General features: G+C 41.9%; 1 long non-coding RNA gene across 1 annotated transcript; it reads right to left on the bottom strand.

Annotated features, from left to right (window-relative positions):
• Positions 1–14,919: 14,919 nt before the first annotated feature.
• LOC110342401 lies at positions 14,920–17,627 on the bottom strand. The gene is made up of 3 exons (XR_002384457.2): positions 17,466–17,627; positions 16,984–17,195; positions 14,920–15,472 (listed from the first exon to the last, which is right to left on the bottom strand). It is a non-coding gene; the product is annotated as an uncharacterized LOC110342401 (long non-coding RNA).
• Positions 17,628–23,672: the final 6,045 nt, after the last annotated feature.

The raw sequence follows: 23,672 nt of genomic DNA, 5'->3' as shown, positions 1-23,672 counted from the left end.
TTTGAGGGTTGTGAATTGGTTAGCTGACCATTTTAGCTGGGTATTAAAAACCAGTGTGGAGTGAGAGGACTGAATCCTAGCCTGTAAGCAGCATCAGAAGAAGGCCTGAGCTTCAGGTTCGGAGCAGCATCAAGGGGACCATGAATCTCAGAACAGGAAGAAGTGTCAGAGGGAGGTCCCAGCCCGTAGCAGTATTGGAGGAGGAGCATTCACCTTTCACCGGAAGCCCTGCTCTACTTGTGCCTGAAGGAGTGGTCAAGGGAGTCACCACCCCCAACTATACCTATTGGTGACAGAGAGAATTCCTGAAGCACAAGCTTCACCCGTGTCAATCAGAGGAAGAGATGCATAGACAACAAGGTAAGAACACACTCAACAATATAAGGAGCAATATGGCACCACTAGAAACTAGTGGTGCTTCAACAGCAAGACCTGAACATCCCAATGCAGATGAAGTGGGAGGAAACGACTTAAAAAATAACCTTATGAGAATGATTGAGGCCCTTAAAGATGGAATGAAAAACTCTCTTAAAGAAATGGAGGAAAAGACAAACAAAAAATTGGAAGACATCAACAAGTCCCTTAAAGAAAACCAAGAAAAAGTAATCAAACAAGTGAAGGAAATGATTCAAGATGTGAAATCTGAAATGGAGGCAATAAAGAAACACAAACCAAGGGAATTCTGGAACTACAAATGCAAGCATAAACAACAGAATAAAAAAAGATGGAAGAGAGAATTTCAGGCATTGAAGATATGATAGAGGAAATAGATTCACTGACCAAAGAAAATTTTAAATCCAACAAATCCTTAACACAAAACATGCAGGAAATCTGGGACACCATGAAAAGACCTAACCCAAGAATAATAGGAATAGTAGAAGGAGAAGAAGTCCAACTCAAAGGCACAGAAAATATATTCAACAAAATCATAAAAGAAAACTTCCCCAATCTAAAGAAAGACATCCCTGTGAAAATACAAGAGACTTACAGAATGCCAAGTAGACTGGACCAAAAAGAAAAAAGTTCCCTTGTCACATAATAATCAAAACAATAAAAATACAAAATAAACAAAGAACATTAAGAACTACAAAGGAGAAAGGTCAGGTAACATATAAAGGCAGACCTATCAGAATTACACCTGACTTCTCAGAGGAAACAGTGAAAGCCAGAAGGTCCTGGTCAGAGGTTATGCAGACACCAATGGACCACGAATGTCAGCCCAGATCACTTTACCCAGCAAAACTTTCAATAACCGTAGATGGAGAAAACAAAATATTCTATGATAAATCCAAATTTAAACAACACCTATCTTCAAACCCAGCCCTACAGAAAGTGCTAGAAGGAAAACGCCAACCCAAGGAAATCACTTTTGTCCACAAGAACACAGGAAATAGATAAGCTTACAGCAGCAAATCCCAAAGAAGGAAATTGAACACACAAAGCATCACCAACAGCAAAAACAAAAATAACAGGAAATAGCAATCACTGGTTGTTAATATCCATTAATATAAAGTCTCAATTCACTTATGAAAAGACATAAGCTAACAGACTGGATATGAAACCGAATCCATCCTTCTGCTGCATACAAAAAACACACCTCAAACTCACAGACAGACATTACCTCAGAATAAAGGTTTGGAAATCAATTTATCCAATCAAATGGACCCAAGAAACAAGCTGGTGTATCTATCGTAATATCCAACAAAGAAGACTTCAAACTAAAACCAATCAAAAAAAGATAAATAAGGGCATTTCATATTCATCACAGGAAGAATCCATCAAAAGGAAATCTCAGTTCTGAACATCTATGTCCCAAACACAAGTTCTCCTACATTTGTAAAAGAAACATTACTAAAGCTTAAATCACAAATCAAGCCTCACACGTTAATAATGGCAGATTTCACCAGCCCACTGTCACCACTGGACAGATGTGCCAGACAGAAGCTTAACAGAGAAATGAAAGCCTGTGAGGGTCAAAGACAAACAAGATGCTCTATTGTCTCGCATTATCCCAGCCCAGTTACAAAAAAATAGACGTCTATGGATTGATTTTACAGGAGTGACAAAAAGCCAAGAGAATGTTGCTAATGAGATTCCACGCTTGTACTAAGAGACTTCATTGATCTCTCACCCAGGAGGGGAAGGGAGAAGAATGGTATAAAATTTCATGAATGATTGGGAAACTTTCTTATCAGCTGATTCAAAATTGCAAGAATGAAACAAATGTTAAGGTCTTGATACCCTGGGAAAAAACCTTTGGGACTAGGCTGCACTTTGTGCCTTCCTATATTCTCTTATTCCATAAATCATGAATGACTTCTTATTCGCCGTATTATTTGAGTGTGTCCTGTCTTTAGAAAAAAAAGAAGAAGAAAAAGTTCTGATAAAGTAAGTATGGCAAGCATCTATCAAGAAAGGTGAGCTTTTAAATCATTCTGACACGTGCATTGCTTTGCTTTCTGGATAGAAATTGTCATCCCGGAAGGGAAGTGACTGGAGGGGATAAATGAATGCTTTTGAGATTTAGCTATAATCAAAAGCTTGTACTTAGCAATAACGCTCAGCCTCCATATGCTAAATTTGTTCTGGAATCATTGAGAAAAACTGTGCATAACATTATTCATGACCTGAATCATGTACAAACCCTGTAAGAAAATTTCCTAATCTACATTGACAAAACTGTATATTACCTCAGAGTACCCTGAGATAATTAGGGAAGAACACTGAGTGCTGAATAGATAAGTAGACAGAGGGTACTCGTTACATTTGTGGCAAAATGCATCATGCATGTCCCTGTCTGTGGGGAACTACAGATACTCCTCCATAACTGAGTGAGTTCTGCTTCCCTTCTCTGAGCTGTTAGCAGGAGTAACACACAGTCCTACCTATGATGGATTAGTTTTTGAAACACATAAGGAAGTAAATGATCAAGTGTATGTAATGTGATAAACTAAAAATTTACCCATCAGCACTGGAAAAAAAAGTGTGTCTCAGTCTCTTAACTACAATACTCACAAAAACACTGAGTGGTTTTTGATGTTTCAACACACAGAAACAAATTCTAAGCACATAAAATGGTGGTTAACTTTGAGTAGAGAGCTTTAAACTCCAAAAAAATTAGCATCTTCCATATTTTGTTTGATTAGCATTTAACAAGGTGCATCGAATAGGAGACTGAAGAATTCTCTACCCTAAGTATAACATCTATACCACGCTCTCACCTCCCAGGCTCAGCAGCTCTGCAAAAGAGTGGGGGAGGGTGTAGAAGCCAGAGAAGGAGCATGGCCACAAGAAGACAGTGTTTTCTGTGCAAGGCAGGGCAGCTGCATATATAAACTCACAGTGGTTATGACAGCATGCAACACAATCTGTGCAAATTTAAGCCAGACCACATGTCTGCATGGAAGGGGGGTATACATAACAAAGAGATGATTATACAATTTTATCTTAAATATATGTTAAAATTAATAGCACCTATTAATAGTTGTTGCCACAGTGACTCAGATTATATTTTATTTAAAAAATATCACTAAAGAGTCGTGCTTTCTTTTCTAACTTGGTTTCTTAGTTTAACTTGGTCTTTAATGAACTAGATTTCAACTTTGAGCAGCATAGGGTAGATATCTTTAAAATCCCTCCCCTTATATTATCCTCTGGGTATATTCTAACAAGCACACTGTAAGACGCATCAGTGAGCTTGCAGGACAGTGTGTAAAATACCTACAAGGGAAAGACAAAGATGAATGGAAAGCCAATGGGTAAGCAATAACCCTGGAACCCAAATCAGATGCTGTCCTGTGGGTAAATGGAGCATTCAGAAAATGAACCATTCAGAGAGGATGGAGGTGACACCCAAGCTAATACAGCGCATAGAAGGAATACTCAAAGAATGCACCCAAGGTCAGAAGACAAGAAACTGACCATACGATTGTGAAGAAACTGGGTAGAGAAAAGACACCTGGCAGAAAAGAGACCTTTCCAGGGAACTTATTCTCCCCTTGGGTTTTCAGATGGGAACCAGACATATAATGAAGAGAATTATTGTATTTTAATAGATGGGTCTTTAAACAAAAGACAAAATACATTTATGCATGTGAGAAACGCTCCGCGCCATTGGCCATTGAGACACTGTAAGTCAAAAGTGAACCATTATCAGCTCATTCCCATTAAAATGCCAGTTACAAAGCAGACAGCACAGCTCCTGTGCAGAGGAAGAGAAAGAAACCCTCACGCATTGTGCACCGGGATGGACATTGGTACGGCAGTGACAGAGACTAGAATGTGCAGGTTCCTCACAACACTAAAAATAGGTTTTCCACCTGACCCAGTTACTCTACCCAAGATATATGGACCAAAGAGAAATGAGATCCGCATGGTAAGGGAATCCCTGCTGAAGGACGGGTGGAGAAGAAAATGTGCATATACACAATAGAATAGTGTTTGACCATAAAGAAGAGTGCAGCTCTGTCATTCGAAGCGAAAGGGACAGAAGTCTAGAACATTCTACTGGATTAGATGAGCCAAACACACACAGAGTCCCACCGGCAAATTCCCTCTCATGTGTGGAAGCCTAGAAAGAACTTTAGAAAAATATCACTTATTTTATTTGTAAAGCTCAGGTGGTGCGGGAGATGTGGGCATGTGCACGTGATGGGAACCCTGGCAAGGATTCAGATCCTCCTGGGGCTAAAGTTGCAGGTGGTTGTGTGACGTCCAGCACACGTGCTAGGGATCCAACTTTGATCCTCTCCCGGAGCCGTGCATGTTCTCAGCTGCTGAGTCTTCTTTACGGTCCTTAGGAGGTCCTAATGTGGAACAGTGTGCATCAGGTCTCGAGGTGATCTCTTGTTTGTACCCTAAATAAAGCTTGCCTGAAGATCAGAGGGCGGAGCTAGCCACTAGGTAACCATAGAGGTTTGGAGGTCTGTCCAGACAGACAGGAAGTGAGATGGCTGGGCTGAGAGGGGAATAAAGGCTGGAGCAGACGGGAGCTCGCTCTCTTTTCAGTGTGAGGGTTTCGTGGAGATAACAGTTCCCGAGACTGGCAGCTCTGCTTCTCTGATCTTTCAGCTTTCACCCCCTAATGCCTGACTCCAGGTTTTTATTATTAAGACCTATTAGAACTCGTGTTGCAGTCTGGAAAGTGTACTGGGAAGGCGACAAAGGGCTATTGGATAATGCAATCTCAAAAAACGAGTATTGACACACAAACAGGAAGTTCTGAGGCACCTCCGTACAGTAGAATGTCTATGTAAGCATTTCGGGATGGGTCGGGACAGGATGGAACAGGTATTCTGGCACTCAGGAGCCAAGGATACTGAGTGTTACACAGCTTAGATGGAAAGGTATCCTGGAGCTCGGGAGCCAAGGACCACCACAGGTTGCAGTAAGCTTAGCAGTTTACAGCCTTGCCTCAGAGAAAGGCTTCTCCGGTGTATCAGCTCTGCTCCTGCAGGACAGGGTCTTCCAGCTGGGGATGTTTGCCTAGTGGAGCAGTTTTGCTCTCTGAGGTGAAGTTGGTACAGTTCAGTTCTGCTCCCGGATTGTGGAGAGCAGAGAGGGGGAGTGGAGTGTAACAACTCTGCTCTGCCAAGGGAAGGTTTCCCCCGCAAGTGTTACAGCGCTGCTCGCTCTGCTCTGCTCTGCCCAGGGTCACCTCTGCTCCGACGTCACTGCTGCAAAAGAAGATCTTCACCCAAAGCTCATCTGAAGGGGTTTATTGGAAGGAAGCAGGGGGACCAGCCACGCTGAACATACACAGGGTTTATATAGGGATTCTTGGGGTTGGGGAAGTTTTTCCAGGGTAGGGATTAGTCCGATTTCAGTGCTGAGATCAGATTGGCTAGAGCTCTGCTCCAGGATTGGTTACTTTTCTGCACAGGATTAAGGTCAGAATTGGCTCTGGTTTCAGGGCCAAAGTGTGTTTCTTTCTCTGGTCCTTTTTAGCCTTTTGGTTCCAATTTTAGGGCCAGGGTGCATTTCTTTCACTGACTCAGATTCCAGGGACAAAGTGTGCTCCTTTGGCACTGGTTTCAGGGTCAGGGTACATTTCTTTGGTTCTGGTTGCAGGGCCAAAGTGTGTTTCTTTGGCTCTGCTCAGGGTGTGTTTCTTTGACTGGTCCCTTTTCCCTACAGTCTGACCTTCAGAACATGTCTTATGAAGTTTTAGAAGACAGGAGCTTGAAGATTTAAAACATAAAGAAATGTTTAAGAGAGGGAAATGATCTAAATTACCTTGAGTCGATCAGTATGTGCTCTGTGTGTGCATGTGTGTGTGTGTGTGTGTGTGTGTGTGTGTAGTGTGCGTATGTGTGTGTGTGTGTAGCGTGTGTGTGATCATGCTGCACTCCTTTAAAATCACAATTAACACACATTAATTAATTTAAAATTTTAAACAAAGTGAAGATTTAATTTATACAGTAGAGATTATAAAATTCATAAAGATAACTATAAAAATACTGTGTCATTAAAATTTAAAGTTATATTAAAAGATTGGAAGTCTAGTCTGAATCACTGCCAAATCATATTCAAAATGAAATATAAAGCCTTTCAAGTCTTTAAATCACTTGATTCAAAATCTAGTCTTACTCTCCTCTCAGGGAATAAATTACCCCAGTTTTCAAAAAAAAGATTCATTTATACAGAGTGGGGTGTGTGTGTGTGTGTGTGTGTGTGTGTGTGTGTGTGTGTGTGTGTGTCTAAGTTCATAGGCACTGTTTGGATTTTGGAGCCCAAGAAGGGCATCAGATTCCTTGGAACTGCAGTTGCAGATGGCTTTGAGCTTCCATGTGGATACTGGGAATTAAATCTGGTTTCTTCACAAGAGCAATAAATGCTCTTCACATTTGAGCCATGAGCCACGATTTGTTTTATAATATTATTTTAAGATGTGTTACATTTGCTTATGCTGTGGAACAATTTGTTTAGTGATGCAAAGATGTGTTGCATTCTTTTGCATTGCATTTGTTTAACTCTGTGAAGCTGTGTTACTTGGCCTGTCTAAAACACCTGATTGGTCTAGTAAAGAGCTGAGTGGTCAATTGCAAGGCAGGAGAAAGGATAGGCGGGGCTGGCAGACAGAGAGAATAGAAGAAGGAATAAGGAAAAAAAGGAGCAAGAGATCATGGAGCGAGAAAAGAAGGGGCCAGACACACAGACACACAGACACACAGACACACAGACACACAGTCACCCAGCCAGCCACAAAGAGTGAAAGTAAGATTACAGAAGTATGAAAAGGAAAAAGCCCAGAGGTAAAAGATAGATGGAATCATTTAAGCTTAAAAAAAAAGAAGCAATCTGACTAGAAATAAACCAAGCATTCATAAGTAAGAAAAGTTTTAGTGTCTGCTTATTTGGGAGCTAGGTTGCACTCCCCGCCCCCCCCCCCAAGAACAAAGAGCCCAAGAGTAAAGAGTAGAAAAACAGCCAACAACAATGATTCCAATATTCTTTTTGGAAAACATGAAAGAAAATGCTAACTGAATAGTTTTATAATCAACCTATTTCCAAACCTGTTAGAGATAGTATGAGAAAGGAAATCAATAATTAAATTGTAATTATTAACATATATGCAAAAATGTTAAAATACCAGCACATTTACCAAGATATTTAATTGAAAATTGACCCAAGTTGGGTCAATGGCAAAATTATATATTTCACAAGTTTATTCATATGAAAATTTAAAAAAAATGGCGGCTGAGAGGCACTTGAGAAAGTGCTCAACATCCTTAGCCATCCGGGAAATGCAAATCAAAACAACTCTGAGATACCATCTCACTCCTGTCAGAATGGCTAAAATAAAAAACACCAACGACAATTTATGCTGGAGAGGATGTGGTGAAAGGGGAACATTCCTCCATTGCTGGTGGGAGTGCCAACTGGTTCAGCCACTTTGGAAATAAGTATGGAGATTCCTCAGAAAAATGGGAATAAACCTACCAAAGACCCAGCAACTCCACTCTTAGGCATATATCCAAAAGATGCCCATTTATACAACAAGGATGTCTGTTCCACTATGTTCATAGCAGCATTATTTGTAATAGCCAGAACTTGGAAACAACCTAGATGTCCCTCACCCGAAGAGTGGATAGAGAAAATGTGGTACATTTACACAATGGAGTACTATTCAGCAGAAAAAAACAATGGAATCCTGAAATTTGCAGGCAAATGGATGACACTAAAAGAAACCATCCTGAGTGAGGTAACCCAGTCACAAAAAGACAAACATGGCATGTACTCTCTCATATATGGATTTTAGACATAGATCTGGGGAATGCCTGCCTACAGTCACATGGCCAGAGAGTCTGGGAAACAGAAACTTCATTCAGTGGCTGATGGAAGAAGAGGCAGACTCCCAAGGCTAAGTACTGAGCTGAACTCAAGAAAGCCAGTAACAGAGAGGGAGAACTGATGACCAAAGGAGTTAAGACTGGGCTGGCTTAACCCCAGAAACAGCTGACCTGACAAGGGTTAATTCCTGAATCCCAGGATGATGCCTGGGAATCCAACATGGGACTGATTAAGATCCCTGAATGGGGGTGTCAGTGAGGAAGCCTAGGTAATCTATTGAGCCTTGGGCAGCGGATCAGTACCCATCCCAAGTATACACATGGACTTTGGACTCCCATCCAACAATGTGAGATGAACTCTCACCCTGAACCGTTGGGGGAGGGTCTAGGCCCTGCCCTGGATGAAATGACAGACTATGGACACCCCATGGAGGGCCTCACCCTCCCTGGGGAAATGAGGGGATAATGGGGGAGTTGGGGGGAGGGCATGGGAGGAGGGGAGGGAAAGGGAGAGGGACCTGGAACTGACTTGTGAACCAACCATGTTTCTAATCTAAATTTAAACTGAAAAATAAAAATAATAAAAAAAGAAAAAATGGCACAATGGTCCTGTTAGCAAGTAGCTTGATCCGCTTGATGGTTGCCAGGAAACTGGAGAGGACCAGCATCAAGGGGCACAGAAGCACTATAGGACAGAGGGGCCGTTCTGATGTCCATTGTGGTGGTAGGTGCCCTGTACATGATAGAATTTTACTATGCATAAATAAATACCTTAGTAAAAAGCAACACAAACAAAAGATCAAAAGGGTCCCTACTTTCCAAATCTGAGGAAAATTGAGCAACAAAATAGAGGGTGATGGCCGGGCGGTGGTGGCGCACACCTTTAATCCCAGCACTCGGGAGGCAGAGGCAGGCAGGTCTCTGTGAGTTCGAGGCCAGGCTGGACCGATAGCCTCTGAAACAACACAGAGAAACCCTGTCTTGTAAAAACCAAAAAAAAAATAGAGGGTGATGTTGGCAAATTATAATTTATTGAATGATATAAACACACATTAAATGATACTGAGAATGGATAAGTTAAAGACAACAAAAGCTTCCTTCTAGTGATCTGATTAAAACATACTGATGAAAATAAAACCATATCACCGTGCTGCTGCAAATAGATTGATGAGAAAAACATCAGTGCATACGTGAATTGTTTCTTTGGTCTGTTGTACCCCAGAGTCTGGGACGAATAAAAACACCCTACTCCAGGAAAACTCATACAATATTTGGCCTGCTTTTTAAAATTTCAGCATGAAGAAGAAGAAAAAGAGGATCCAATAAAATTGACATAGCTAACTAAATATAGATTTTTCACTTTAGACATTTTCATACATAAAGAAATTTGAAGACAATTATTGCTAAGTTGAAATGTTGACATTGATAAAACGTTGCTATATCTGTATAATTGTTCATTGGTTATGTAAACAAATTATGTGACTCTTAGGAAATGGTGGTCTATAGATGGAAAGGAGAATGGTATATGAGTCCAGTGGTTTCCAAATAACAAACGCATGTGAGCATCAGAATGAGATAAAGAGTAAGAGGAAATATTTAAAAACTGGTGAACTTGATAAGGATTATTCTAGCACTCTATAGACTGTCCAACTTTTTTGTTTAGATTTCTTGCAAGCTGGTTTTTAAAATTGTTTATTATGTACTAGCATAAAACAATTTCCAAATTTATCATTGTATGGAACAGCTGAGTTGCCGAAGCCCAACTGCTACTCTCTACATACACATATGCACATACATGAATACAAACACATATGCATTAAACGTTTGGGTAGACACCTGTGTCATAGGGAATAAGTAAGATGCTTGTAACACTGACTCTGCAGAGAAGAACTGAATTTGACAGCGGTTTTTATTTAAATCTTTTGTTCAACCCAAGTAATAAATGAAAATAAACAAAGTTCTGCCAAGCTAAACATTGCTAAAAATGTGTGGTAGTGGAGTCTCTCACACACTACAGACAGAAAGCAGGAAAATGATTTGGAATTATCCTTTAAATCTCAGTGGTCAGGAATTCTAGTCAATGGCATATGGATCTGGCAAAGATGTGCCATGAGTCACGTTTAAGAATTTCAATGTCACAGATTCTTGTTCACAGAATCCAGAGCAGATGAAGCCCAGGATTCTCTTAACTGGCACACAAAAGAGAAAATGAATGACTTTTAGCTGTCTGTAAGGGAAAAATGAATTTAAATAACACTGAGGTGGAAAGGAAAGATTGGTTCATGGATTTCAAATAGCAGCACGAAATTCAGCCATGCATTCACTGTACTGCACCCACAGTAAAGCTGGGATGTCACAGAGTGGAAACTTAAAAACCCAGGTCACAATGCTGGTCCCCATCGGTGAGGAAAGAAGATGCCAGTGAGAAAAGAAACAAGAGGCTTCAACAGCTTGTGTGATGTGGCAGCATTTTGTGTACAAACTGGGTAGTGAGTCCAGAGTTTGATTGTGTGTTCATGTAAGCATATGTAAATGCTGCATATTGCTTATGAAATAAGTATTTTAAAAGGCTAAACTTTGTAGTGCTTGTCAAAGAGAGAACGAATGAACTGGGTATGAGGAAGATGGGCTGGGTAGGGAGAAACGTGGAGTAGAATTAGATCACTTCTATACACCTCCGTTTGTACAGACTGAGAGAGAGCTGACTACCAGATGGCAGATTACCACCCCGCTGGGCCTTCTTCCGAATGTCTTTCAGAGCGCAAGGTGAGAAAAATAAGGTCTGTGTTCATGAAAAAAAATACAGTATGAAAAGAGGGAACAATTCAAAATTGACCAAGGATTACTGATGGGATCCCTACAGGTGTCATACAGGGAAGTGAACCCCGTGAGGAGGTAAGAATGAGAACCTGGTGCAGACTGACTTCGTCAACCTGGATCAGACTTCGGAGAGTCTAATAACAGGTGGTTTATTCCCAGTGTATTTAAACCCAGTAAATCTGAAAAAAAGTTTCCTGGTGAGATACAATCCCTGGTTCACATGGAAGCATAATTACAAAGAAACAACTAAGGGTACATGTAACTTCTTCCAAGAAGATAGGTTCTAGAGATAGGCTGCCTGCACTAGCTTAAGGACCTAAGGGTCTGGCCTGGTTTCAGTCATAGGGAGCAGCATAGAGGTCTTTGGGGGCTATTAGCCGCCTCTGTTCCTGGTTGTGGGGGCTTGGGGGAGCCTCTGGCTATCAGGATCATTGAGATCACTGGTCACCTACAGTCTTGATTGTAAGAGCATGATATGACCTGGCCTAACAAATAACACAGGTCACCAGGCTGTTAATCATGTCTGCTAATTCTTAGCTTTATGCATGGAAAAAAATGTTTTTTCATCTTTTTCATTGGAAAGACAATGCTGTGTCCTTAACATTCCTGGTTTCTCTGGAGATCTGTGGACACAAGGACATTCGTGCTGTGCGCCTGACATATTACTACTACAAGCCTGAAAGAACAATATAGGTCAATTAACATCCATTATTTCCCTTAGAGACTAGGTTTACAACTGGGCTTTGTGAAATCCAAGGTCAGATTGCCTCAGTGTTCAGGGAACTACTCTAGGGCAGCAGACATGAAGAGGCAGTTTTGAGTGTTTGGTCATCTTACACTGTCATTGAAAAGCTTGATGTCTTTGCTATTCCTTATAAAAAATATATTACTGCAAATTTCAACATCCTTTTCCCCTCCAGCTTTAACCTGCTCTTTCCTTTGTATCCTATGACTGCAATGCCACAGTATATCACACCAAAAATCCAGAGATGTGGGTATTGTCTAATCCTTTGGTCTGCCATTCAGATACCCAACTTGACTGGTCACTAGAACTCATGGGCATTCTTACCACTTAACTATCTGCTTGGTCTGACTTTGTGGTCTACTTCACTGCTCCATGCATGGCTATGTAACTTCTCTTCACACCAACTCTCAACATCAGACATTTCATCAAAAACTGCAATTGATTTACCAGGAAGTGTCGGCGAGAAAAATCAGGCCTTCACCCCTGTGTCTGGATGCATCCACCTTAGAGTGTAGCTTGTGTTTCACTTTCTAACCTCTTTCCTTCCTCCTTCACTTTTTTATTGATTTTGGACATACTCATCCTCTAATATTAACCAAAGGAAAAGGGATGTCACAGCAGTAAACAGCAATGTATATGTTTTATTTGGTGAAGCGTGTTTCTCCTTGGAGGCTGATTGACTGATTCTGTGTCAAGGAAAAGGTTGCCCCTGATTCTGCAGAGTCCTTGGAATGGATCAAGGCAGTGAGCAGCTCAGTAAATTCTGCCTTGATGATTAATAATAGATGAGGAAGCCTGCTGAATTAGAAACCAGTTCTGGGGGTAGGTTATAATGTAAAACCAGTCTGTTTGTGGCACACTTGTTATTTTTCTTCCCAGGGTTTGTAAACACCCCGCAGACAGTGAACATTTTCTTGGAGAACATCTCACCAAAAGCTTGTGGGGGTGCTGGGCCACTTTAGGGAGAACATTTTGAATGTAAGGTATGAAGGAATATGCATTCAGAGACCAAGTAAGACACTGGAAAAGCCTAAGATACAGAGTGCAGCCTATCTCCAACTTGCCACATTTCTGGCTATCTGAGAAGGTCACCCTGGAAGGGACATGATTGTTGCTGTCTTTAACTGCTTATGTTAGCGGCAGGCACTTTGTTTTCTGAAGCTTAGGCCCTGATGGGAATTTTTACTGCACTTCAATTTGAAAAAAAATGTTTCTGAGTTAACTTTTTCATTGAATCTTTTAAGTGTTCTAGGAAACCATGTCATACAGTTAAAATTTTTGCAGTATTGTTCATACTGCAAGTTGGCAAGATGGATGTCCAGATCCAAGCACTTAACACACAAGCCTGGTGACTGAGAATAATTCCTGGAGCCCATGTAGAGGTGGAAGGAGAGAATTCACACCACAGATTTGTCCTCTGACCTCCATATGTGTGCAGTGACACACACACACACACACACACACACACACACACCCCATTCATACTGCTACTAATAATAATGACAACAAACACAAAAGTATAAAAAAGTTTGATATTTTAAAAAGCATAATAAAGAATGCAAGGAAGCCAAGGAATTCTGAATGATAATGTAATCCCTGAAGTAATCAGACATTTTATGTATAGAGATAAAAGTGAAAAGTCTCAAATGGCCTCTGAATCTATAAACTTAGACACCACAGTGAATTATTTTTTGTCACAGATAAACTTAGACCTCAAGACATTTCTGGCAAACAGGAAAATGAGATGCTTGATTCTCAGTTGATTTGAACCCCAAAGCCTCAGCACCATCAATAGAACCTAGCTGGCCACATCTGAAACTTTTGCACTTGCTGGATATCATAACATTGGCCGTTCCTGATCTAAAACTGCAAAATCTATGAGGGTCCAAAATCCAAGACTTCCCAAGTGCCAACAAGGCTTCAGAAATGAAAACTCTGCACCTGCTTTCCTGTGACAGATTGCAGTGGGAATGCAGACAGACCAGAAATAGTGTGTAAATGACCTTCAAGAGACAAATATAAATGAATTTCATGTTGAGACTTGGATCCTGTCCCAAAGTTATCTCACATGTGTTCAAATATTTCAAAATAAAATCCCCAATCCAAGCCAACTCCGGCACCAAGCATTTTGAACATGGGGTACTCGGTGTGCACTAAGAAAGCCTCATTGCCTTTAGGAAGAAGAGCAAAAATGAGGTCAGCAAGAAAAGCAGTTCAGGGGGCAGTGAAGGAAGCATCTACAGCTCTAGATACCCATACTTTAATGCTGACACGCATCCATAGATGGCCCTGGGGCTTTGAGCCTCCAAACCCTTTACCTGATCCCTAGATGACACTCAGAGAATTCAAGTGTGCACACAGAAACACAGTTCTTGTTCAAATCTCTGTGAACCTGTCGGTTTTAAGCTTCAAGAACCTTGTATCTGACCCAACAGTTGCATTCTGTAATAAATAGAGTCAGTAAGGACCAAGCAGCAACAATAGAAACCCCCCGTCTGTATGGTAAGTCAGAGTCCCATCAATAGAAACCCCCGTCTGTATGTAAGTCAGAGTCCCATCAATAGAAACCCCCGTCTGTATGGTAAGTCAGAGTCCCATCAATAGAAACCCCCGTCTGTATGGTAAGTCAGAGTCCCATCAATAGAAACCCCAGTCTGTATGGTAAGTCAGAGTCCCATCAATAGAAACCCCCGTCTGTATGGTAAGTCAGAGTCCCATCAATAGAAACCCCCGTCTGTATGGTAAGTCAGAGTCCCATCAATAGAAACCCCCGTCTGTATGGTAAGTCAGAGTCCCTCCGTCTGTATGGTAAGTCAGAGTCCCTCCGTCTGTATGGTAAGTCAGAGTCCCTCCGTCTGTATGGTAAGTCAGAGTCCCTCCGTCTGTATGGTAAGTCAGAGTCCCGCCCGGGGCACAACCCCAGTGGACTGTGACCCACTCAGCATACCATTCTTTTTTTGTTTTGTTTTGTTTTTGGTTTTTACGAGACAGGGTTTCTCTGTATTGTTTTGGAGGCTGTCGGTCCAGCCCAGCCTCGAACTCACAGAGATCCACCTGCCTCTGCCTCCCGAGTGCTGGGATTAAAGGCGTGTGCCACCACCGCCCGGCTCGGCATACCATTCTAATGGTGACTGACATCTATGACACCTGTCCCCAGAATCAGTGAAATGGGAAGAGTATGGAAGGGCAGGGGTGAGAAATTTTTGCGCCAAGATAAGATATAACCAACGTCATCTCTGCTCAGCGGCTACAGTTTAATCCCTGTCCACCCGAAGTATGAGGGAGATTGGGAAATGAACTCTGGCCAAGCACTAGGTAGGAGGGCATTTTGCTCTTCGTAAATAGCTCTCAGACTCTGCTCCAGTGTAAAGAAAAAAAAGCCATCAGAACCCTACTGGGTACAGCACCTGTCTTAGTTACATGGCTGCTATTGTACTAACACTGTCCAGAGACATTTGGGGGGAGGAAAGGACTTACTTGATTTACATGTCATGATCACAGTCCATCGCGGAGGGAAGGCACAGCAGGAACTCATGCAAGGCAGAAATTGAAGCCATGGAGGAACACTATTTACTGCCTTGCTCCTCGGTTTACTTCCTTGTATACAAAGGCCCACCTGTGCAGGGATGACACAGCCTAGGGTGGACTGGGTCCTCCCACATCCATCATCAAACAAGAAAAGGCCCACACACTTGCCTGCAGGCCAAGATGATAGGGTCACTTTCTCAACTGAGGTTCGTCTCTCTTCCAAGTTGATCCCAGCTTGTATCGAGTTGACAGAAGAAACTAGGTATCACAATACCCACCAGGAAGAAAATACTCTTTCTTGCTCTTTTTTCCCCGTTAAAACTAGATCTCCTCTACCCTCCTCTTCTCCCATTCTCTTTTCCCGGGCTCCCTCTCCCCTCCCCCAAGCTCCCAATCTGCTCAGGAGATCTTGCCTCACTCCCTTTCCCTGGGACACCATGCATATCTCTCTAAGGGTCCCACCTGTTTCCCAGACCCCCTGGCAGTGGGATTGTAGAAGGGAGAGGAGGACATGGGGGAACATAAAGGTTGAGTCAAGGGAAGAATAGAGGAGAGCAGGATGAGAGATACCACAATAGCGGGAGTCATTATAGGTTTCAAGAGAGATCTGGCACTAGTGAGATTTCCAGAGATCTTCAAAGATGACACCAACTGACAATCTAAGCAATAGTGGAGAGACTACCTTAAATGCCCCTCCCTGATAGTGAGTTTAACTACTTCCTTATATGCCATTCTAGAACCTTCAACCAAAGACTGATGAAAGCAGAGGCAGACACCCACAGCTAAACACTGAACTCAACTCCTGGAACCCAGTGACAGACGGAGAACTGATGAGCAAAGGTCAAACAAGACTGGGCTGGTTTAACCCACAGAAACAGCTGACCTGAACAAGGAGGAGCTCTTGGACTCGAGACTGATGAATAGGAGGCCCGCATGGGACTGATCCAGACCCCCTGAATGTAGGTATCAGTGAGGAGGCCTAGGTAATCTATGGGGTCTTGGGAAGTAGATCAGTATTTATCCCTGGCATACAAATAGACTTTGGGTGCCCATCCCACAATGAGGGATGTTCTCTCATCCTGGACTCTTGGGGGAGGGCCTAGGCCCTGCCCTGAACGAAATGACAGACTCTGAATATCTTCCATGGAGAGCTTCACCCTCCCTGGGGAACGGAGTGAGGATTGGGTGGGGTCTTGGGGTTGGGGGGATGAGAGGAGGAGAGGGAGATGGAGCTGGGATTGACATGTGAAACAAGCTTGCTTCTAATTTAAATTTAAAAATCTTTAAAAAAATAGATCTCAGTATATATAGCCCATGCCAGTATGAAGTTGCTATAGAGCTCACAGTAGCTATGTAGCCCAGACTGACCTACAGTGACCCTCCTGTCTCAGCCTCTAAAACGATGGCGTCACAGTTGTATACAATGCCTGCTTCACTCTGCCATCCATGCCACATCCCCTGTTTTTAAAACCTTAGGTAATATTCATCTCCTGAGGTAAAAATAGCTAGACTTGGATGAGCCGCGGTGTAGAACATTGGGTCCTGTCGGCACTTAGGAACCCTCTGGTTCCCTCCCATTCCCACCTGTGAGATACACACCTGTTTCTGTTTGAAGCATGAGCACAGACGAAATTCAGCTTCTGCCTTCCGGGAATGTGCAGTTAGGTTGCCAGGAAGGAAAAGGACTCAATATCACCATGATCCAGCAAAGGGAAAACGAGGCCAAGATCGTGCAGCTAAACATCCTCTCATCACTGGATGGAAGCAACACGCTCTCCTGAGATGTCCTGATTCACCACACAGTGTTACAGCTGTAAAGAGAAGACATAGATGGATATATATATATATACATATATATGTATGTATATGTATATATATATCAGAAAACAACTTATTAATTCTATAAGCAGTAATTTTAGATTTTTTTAATCTCCTGAATAGAAGGCTTGGCAGTCTGACATTTTAGCTCTCTTGTCTAGGTTTTTCTCTTTGAGAATGACGAAGAGTGAAGACATTAAATTCTATTTCCATTCCCCTTCCATCTTCTTTCATAAAGTAATAAAATCGAAAGCCAGAATTACCTCGGTTAAAGAAGGTCCCATGATGAGCACCAGAGCCGTGGCTAGCTAGCAATTATTTAATCAAAGCATTACTGAGATCCATCTGTAACCTTGAAGGAGGTTTCCTTCCAGCTTCTGTTGTGTTGAAATGCAGTATAGAACCCTGCATGAAAGCGGGAATTCTCCAAATTTAATAAAAGGAAATGTGAAAGGCCATTTTCTTCAAATGCCCCTAGCTGGCCATCTACCCTAATCACATACAGGCCTCAAAATTGTTTTCTACTGACAATAATGCGATCTATAAAGAGTATTACTGTGGAGTGATTTGAGAGACCACAGCGCATTGGGATCGTTTGCCATTGTGGCGCTGAGCCCACCTGGATGGGAATACAAAAGTCAGAGAAATAAAGAGAGATGGGCACTGGTTGTGTGCCTACCTCTGTATCTTAGCAGGCATGGCTTGTAAATCATCCCCAAGGGCAAAGGACAACTCATTAGCTATGGATTTTCTGGCCCTGAGGGCAATAAGACACGGCATAGAAGGAAACACAATTATGAATCAGCAAAGTAGGATTTTAAAATGCAGGTTGCTTGAAGCTGTCACTCTGTCATGGGTCTCTACTGTGCTGCCCTTCAATTCCACAGAGAGTTAGAAACTGGTTAACTGAGGCACTAAGGGATGGGGCAGAATGAAGAGAAGCCTTGCTAGAGTATCTGCAAGGGCGTTGGAGGGCGCAGGAGGCCCCTTTCACCTTGCAACCTTGTCTTCACACAGCGGGTCAGGAAACACAGAGGCAGTCTCCCTGTTGTGCTATAAACCCAGAACCCTGGAGGCTGAAGCAAGATGATCACAAGTTCAAGGTCACATGTAGGGGACCTTTTCTCAAAGAAGAGAAAAATAATAATGTGAGATGGGGAGAGGCCGAGCCTTGAATGAAAAGATCTAGATTCAGAACACAGATCTTCCTCTCTTACTCAGATAGCACTCAGGAATGTGAAATGAAATGTCTCTTTGAGCCCCAGACTACTCAGCTGAGAAGCAAGAATTATAAAATATAGCCTTCAAGATTACCGTTTGCAGGGTTGAGATGTCATTGAAAGAGCTTTGAAAGTGGCAAGCTGCTATATAGTATTGAGTGATATTTAAGAACACAAAAGAAACTACACAAAGATATTAATATTAGATCCCCATTTCTTCAGCAAGAAAAACACATTTTTTAGAACAATTTGGGAAAAATAAGCAAGCTGACAAGAAACACAAAATCCTATAGTAACAGGAGGACTCCCCATTTATTGATGTATGCTGACATTTTCAAAGTGCATTGCTTAAACATCCTTGTTTAAGGACTGCTTAAACTGACTGTGTGTGCTATTGTTTAGATCCTGAATGGTCCCTATGATGGCCTCTTCTGATTGTCAACTTATCACATCTAGAATTAACCAAAACCCAAGTGCCTGGGTAAACCAGTGAGGGATTTTTTTTCTTAATCAAATAATTTGAAGTGGGAAGACAAACTTTTAATAAGGATCTTTTGAGGTAGGGAGATCCCCTTCAGTCTTTGCCACACATGCTGTCAGCGGACATACAGGAAGTGGAATAAGGGAGCATTTGCTAGATTTTCTTGCTTGTTTTTGCTCTCATTGTCAAGTTCATTCTTTCACTGACATTTAAGCATACTTCTTTAGGACTCTGAATACACTGAAGACAGCTGAGCAGACAGCCTCAAGGACTGAACAACTACTGGATTCTTGGACTTCCTTTGATAGCCGTTATTGGGTTATCTGAACTACAGCCTATAAACCATTATAAGAAATCGTGTGTGTGTGTGTGTGTGTGTGTGTGTGTGTGTGTGTGTGTGTACACTGTATGTGTGTGTACACATACATGACTTTTGGAATAATGAATGACTTTGGCAGAGGAGATTCCAAGACAGCCCAGTATTGACTCTGCCATGTGATTATTAGCTTTCACTCTTACACATATCTATAATGAAAAAGACAAAGCTTAGCAAAGAGAAGTACAAAATATATAGTTTGAGGAGAAAAGGAGCACCTCACCTGGAAGTGTAAAGAAGCTAAATCTAGTGCCCAAGGAGATTAAATGTTTAAAGAAATCTGGTGGTGCAAAATGGAGAAAAGGGAGTGGTAACCTCAGAACAAGGCCACATCCAGCTAAGCTTCCAACTTATGAAAAGGAATTAGAGAAAATCTGAAGCAGTGAAGGAAACCATGGACAACAGAAAGCTGATAGAAATGTAATTGAAGGAGGGGCAAAGTTCCAGCATCACTAAGCAGAAGAACTTAACAATTTCAGCCACATGGCTCTGGCTTTAGAGTCAAGATATAGAAAGCGTTGTGGAATGCCCCCTCTTTGGCTAAGGAAACCCACTGAGGCCAGATGTATGGCAGGGGAGGCCCTGCATGGAGGCCCAGAAAGGCTACCGAATGAAGCTATTAAAGTGAAGCTTGGATTGTACTAGAGACCCCCAGATATTGGAGATGCCAGAGTCATAGCCTGTCTGCCAAGGATGTGGAACTAACCCCCACAGAGAGAAGTGTGCTGCAATCAACAAAGCTGAAAGGAGTTAGCGATCTGGAGAGCATTTTGACACTGGACATGGGGATGCAGAATTGGAGTTTGCACTATTAGGTTTTGCTCTTACTTCAATCCAGTATTTACTCACTATGCTCCCTTTCCTCCCTTTTGGAATGGTAATATATATATTCTGTGCCATCATATGTTGGAAGTATGTGATCTGCTTTTTAAATTTTATTTTATGGGGGTTACAGTTAAGAGATTGCCATGAGTCTCAGAAAAGACTGTTTTCCTTTTCTTTAATTTAAATTAGAAACAAGTTTGTTTTACATGTCAATCCCAGTTCCCTCTCCCTCCCCTCCTCTCTTGCCACCACCAACCTCCTATCCCAAATCCTTTCTGCTCCCCAGGGAGGGTGAGGCCTTCCACAGGGGATCTTCAAAATCTGTCATATCACTTGGAGCAGGGCCTAGACCTTCCCCCATGTGTCTAGGCTGAAAGGATATTCCTCTATGTGGAATGAGCTCCCAAAGTCCATTCGTGCACTAGGGATAAATACCTATCCACTACCAGAGGCGCCTCAGATAAACCAGACCTCCAAACTGACATCCACATTCAGGGGGTCTGGAACAGTCCTATGTTGATTCCACAGCTGTCAGTCTTGGGTCCATGAGCTCCCCCTTGTTCAGCTGTTTCTGTGGGTTTCACCAGCCTGGTCTTGACCCCTTTACTCATCACTCCTCCCTCTCTGCAACTGGATTCCAGGAGTTCCACTCCATGCTTAGCTGTGGATCTCTGCCTCTGCTTCCATCAGCTACCGGATGAAGGCTCTAGGATGGCATATAAAGTAGTCATCAATTTCATTATTGGAGAAGGATATTTAAGGTAGCCTCTTCTTATTTAGATTATTTAGCACCACCATGTCATATGCAAAAGATGAAAGTCAGAGAGTATTCAAGGTAACTCAATAGACAAAGTAATCTGCTGCTCCCAAAGATTAGTGATATAATGTTGGAGCAAAGAAGTATAACATATTAGCTCTTTTATCCTCAAATACATATTTTAATAGAAAAGAATTCACTGTACTACTTCATTTGAATTATGTATATTGTTGCATATGTTGGTTTTAATTCCTTAGAAGACAGAAGTTAATAGGAGGTCTTAAGGTCATCCTGGGCTCATAGAGATACTTTGGTTCAAAACAACAACATTCCCAAAATTGTTTTGAGCGCTTCATTTACTTCATTTATCGACATTATGCAATTGTTCACATTATTCATTACATTGCCCTGGGATCTGCTCGGCTTAGACACCTGACTGTTTCACCAAATTAGCATAAAACTAATTTTAGCAAAAAGCTCTGTGACCTTCCCTGTTTGGTTGCCTTTGTGGCTGGTTTGCACTTACCTTCTTAGCTAATTCTCAGTTAAATGCACTACTCAGTTCTGGGTTCACTGGGATTTGAGAACACTGTCTCCTTCAAAAGGGAAGATTTTCAGCTAATTCGGAAAGTCCTCACCCCTCTGCACCCTAATTCTGAATATTTAGGGGCATCAGAAGGCATTTTGTGTCTGACAAATGCAGAGCAGAGGGAACACGGGAGTTGTCTGTTTCTTTGAACATCTATCTCTTTGTCACTGAGGGTTAATCCTTATACTAGCCTTTTTCTGACAAAAAAAATGTTAGTCCATTTATGAGTTTCTATTTCTCTTTTCAGCATCGGGAAAAATTAGATTAGAAATTAGGAGTCAGTGTATCCCAAGGGAGCATTCCCAGACTTTGTGAGCAGCAACACCTGACAGATTGCTGAGGGAAATGTTCTACAGGAGGTCGTCAGCTCTGCCCTTAATAGACAGGAGCCAGGAAAGGTTTGAATTCTGATGGGGGAAGTCCTTCTGTATATGTTTGTCTTGTTGGTTGATAAATAAAACACTGTTGGCCAATAGGGAAGAAAGATAGGTGGGACTAGGAGTTGAGGAGGCTTCTGGGAAATGTAGTTAAGAAGAGAGTCACCATGTGATCCCTGGAAGAGAGGACTCAGCCTCATGTGTCCTCAGTAATGTAAGTCTTTATAGAAATATATATATTTATTTATATATATGTAGTCATAGCTTAATACTTAAGACAAACCTAGCCAATGAGAAGCCCTGGACACTGTCCTACAGCATTGTAACTAATAGAGTCTCTGTGTGTTATTTGGGGTTGACACGTCTCTGGGACCGGGCTGGTGGGAAGAATGCTCGTTACAGAATTCTGACTGTATTACTTCTCCATAGCTATGGCAGAGCAGCTGACAGACACAACTTAAAGAGGGAATAGTTCACTTTGGCTCACGGCTTGGGGTTACAGTCATTGTGGGGGGGGGGGGGTGAAGGTATAGTGTCAGGAGTGTCAAGCAGCTGCTCGTATTACTCTCACAGTCAGGAAGCAGAGGGGGAAAATGCTGGCGCCCAGTCCTCCTCCCTTTTACTCAGTTCATGTCCCCATCTCCTTATAGAGTGCTATCCACAATTAGGGTGGGACTTCTCTCAGTTAAGGAAACACCTTCATAGACATACCTGGAGGCGAGTTTCCACTGAACTCTAAGTCTTTGACAACAAAGATTCTCACATTGAGCCACCGTTAAGTGGGTGAGACCAGAATTTGTCACACAATTTTTCTGATCTTAAGCTTCACCTGGAAGTTCAGTTTGATAAGAAGGAATATCTTCTGAAGCCTGCTGCTAATTCAGTGAATATTCATGAGACACATATTATGAGTAAAACCTGTGTTTATCTCCATGAATAAGCAATGAATACATTCAAGACCATCTTGGTCCCCAGAAAGGTTATAGATTAAAACCAGAAATCTATGAAAAGTTTAAAAACAATGGCTGATGTAATTACTGGGCAAGTCGATCAACAGGCATTCAACACACATGACAACCTCTGTGTTGAATGGTTAAATGATTTGCATATGTAAAATTCACATGATCTTCAAAAGCATCTTACCCAATTAGCATTCACTCCTTTTATATATATATATATATATATATATATATATATAATATTTAAGAGGATCTAACACTTTCTTAATAGAGAACATAACATTTTTAAAATATAAGCTAAGCATAGTCAGGTTGTAAATACAAAGACAGCTAATTATTTCATCAAATTCTTTATCTTGCACCATGGATCACATCTAGTAAGCATTTCTGGTTTCTCAGAAGGATGACACTATCAAAGTTCAAGGCATTAATATTCGGCAGCTAAAATGGACTGCGAGGTCTCCACGGTGGCATTTTCAAAATGGCCCCACAGGAGTTACTCAGTAGTGGTCTGGTCAGGCTGGACTGTCTCAACTAAGTATTGGACCATGCTTGAAGAAAGGAAGAGAGAGAGAAAGTAGAAACAATTTTCTGAGTAATTGAGAAATAAAGCATTTTCAGCGCAACGCTAAGGGGACAATAATTGATACAAATATCTGCCTAGTAGTGGAGACCTCAGAATTGTGGAAACAGAGTCCATCATGGGTCCATGGAAGGGAGTTAGCTAGAGGAAAGCACGTTTGCCTTGCCCTACGATTGGGATGACAGCTCCACCCATGTATTCATGAGTGGCTCATGACCAACTTGACTCTCCAGTGTTGCTGGAAGAAGAGATTAGTTACTTTAACTCACATGGAATATTTCTAGTAGTGATTCCCTTTAAGTC

The sequence above is a fragment of the Mesocricetus auratus genome, unplaced genomic scaffold (assembly GCF_017639785.1).
Source record: "Mesocricetus auratus isolate SY011 unplaced genomic scaffold, BCM_Maur_2.0 Super-Scaffold_100011, whole genome shotgun sequence".
NCBI classification, from domain to species: Eukaryota; Metazoa; Chordata; class Mammalia; order Rodentia; family Cricetidae; genus Mesocricetus; species Mesocricetus auratus.
This window is presented reverse-complemented; position numbering and strand designations above follow the sequence as displayed.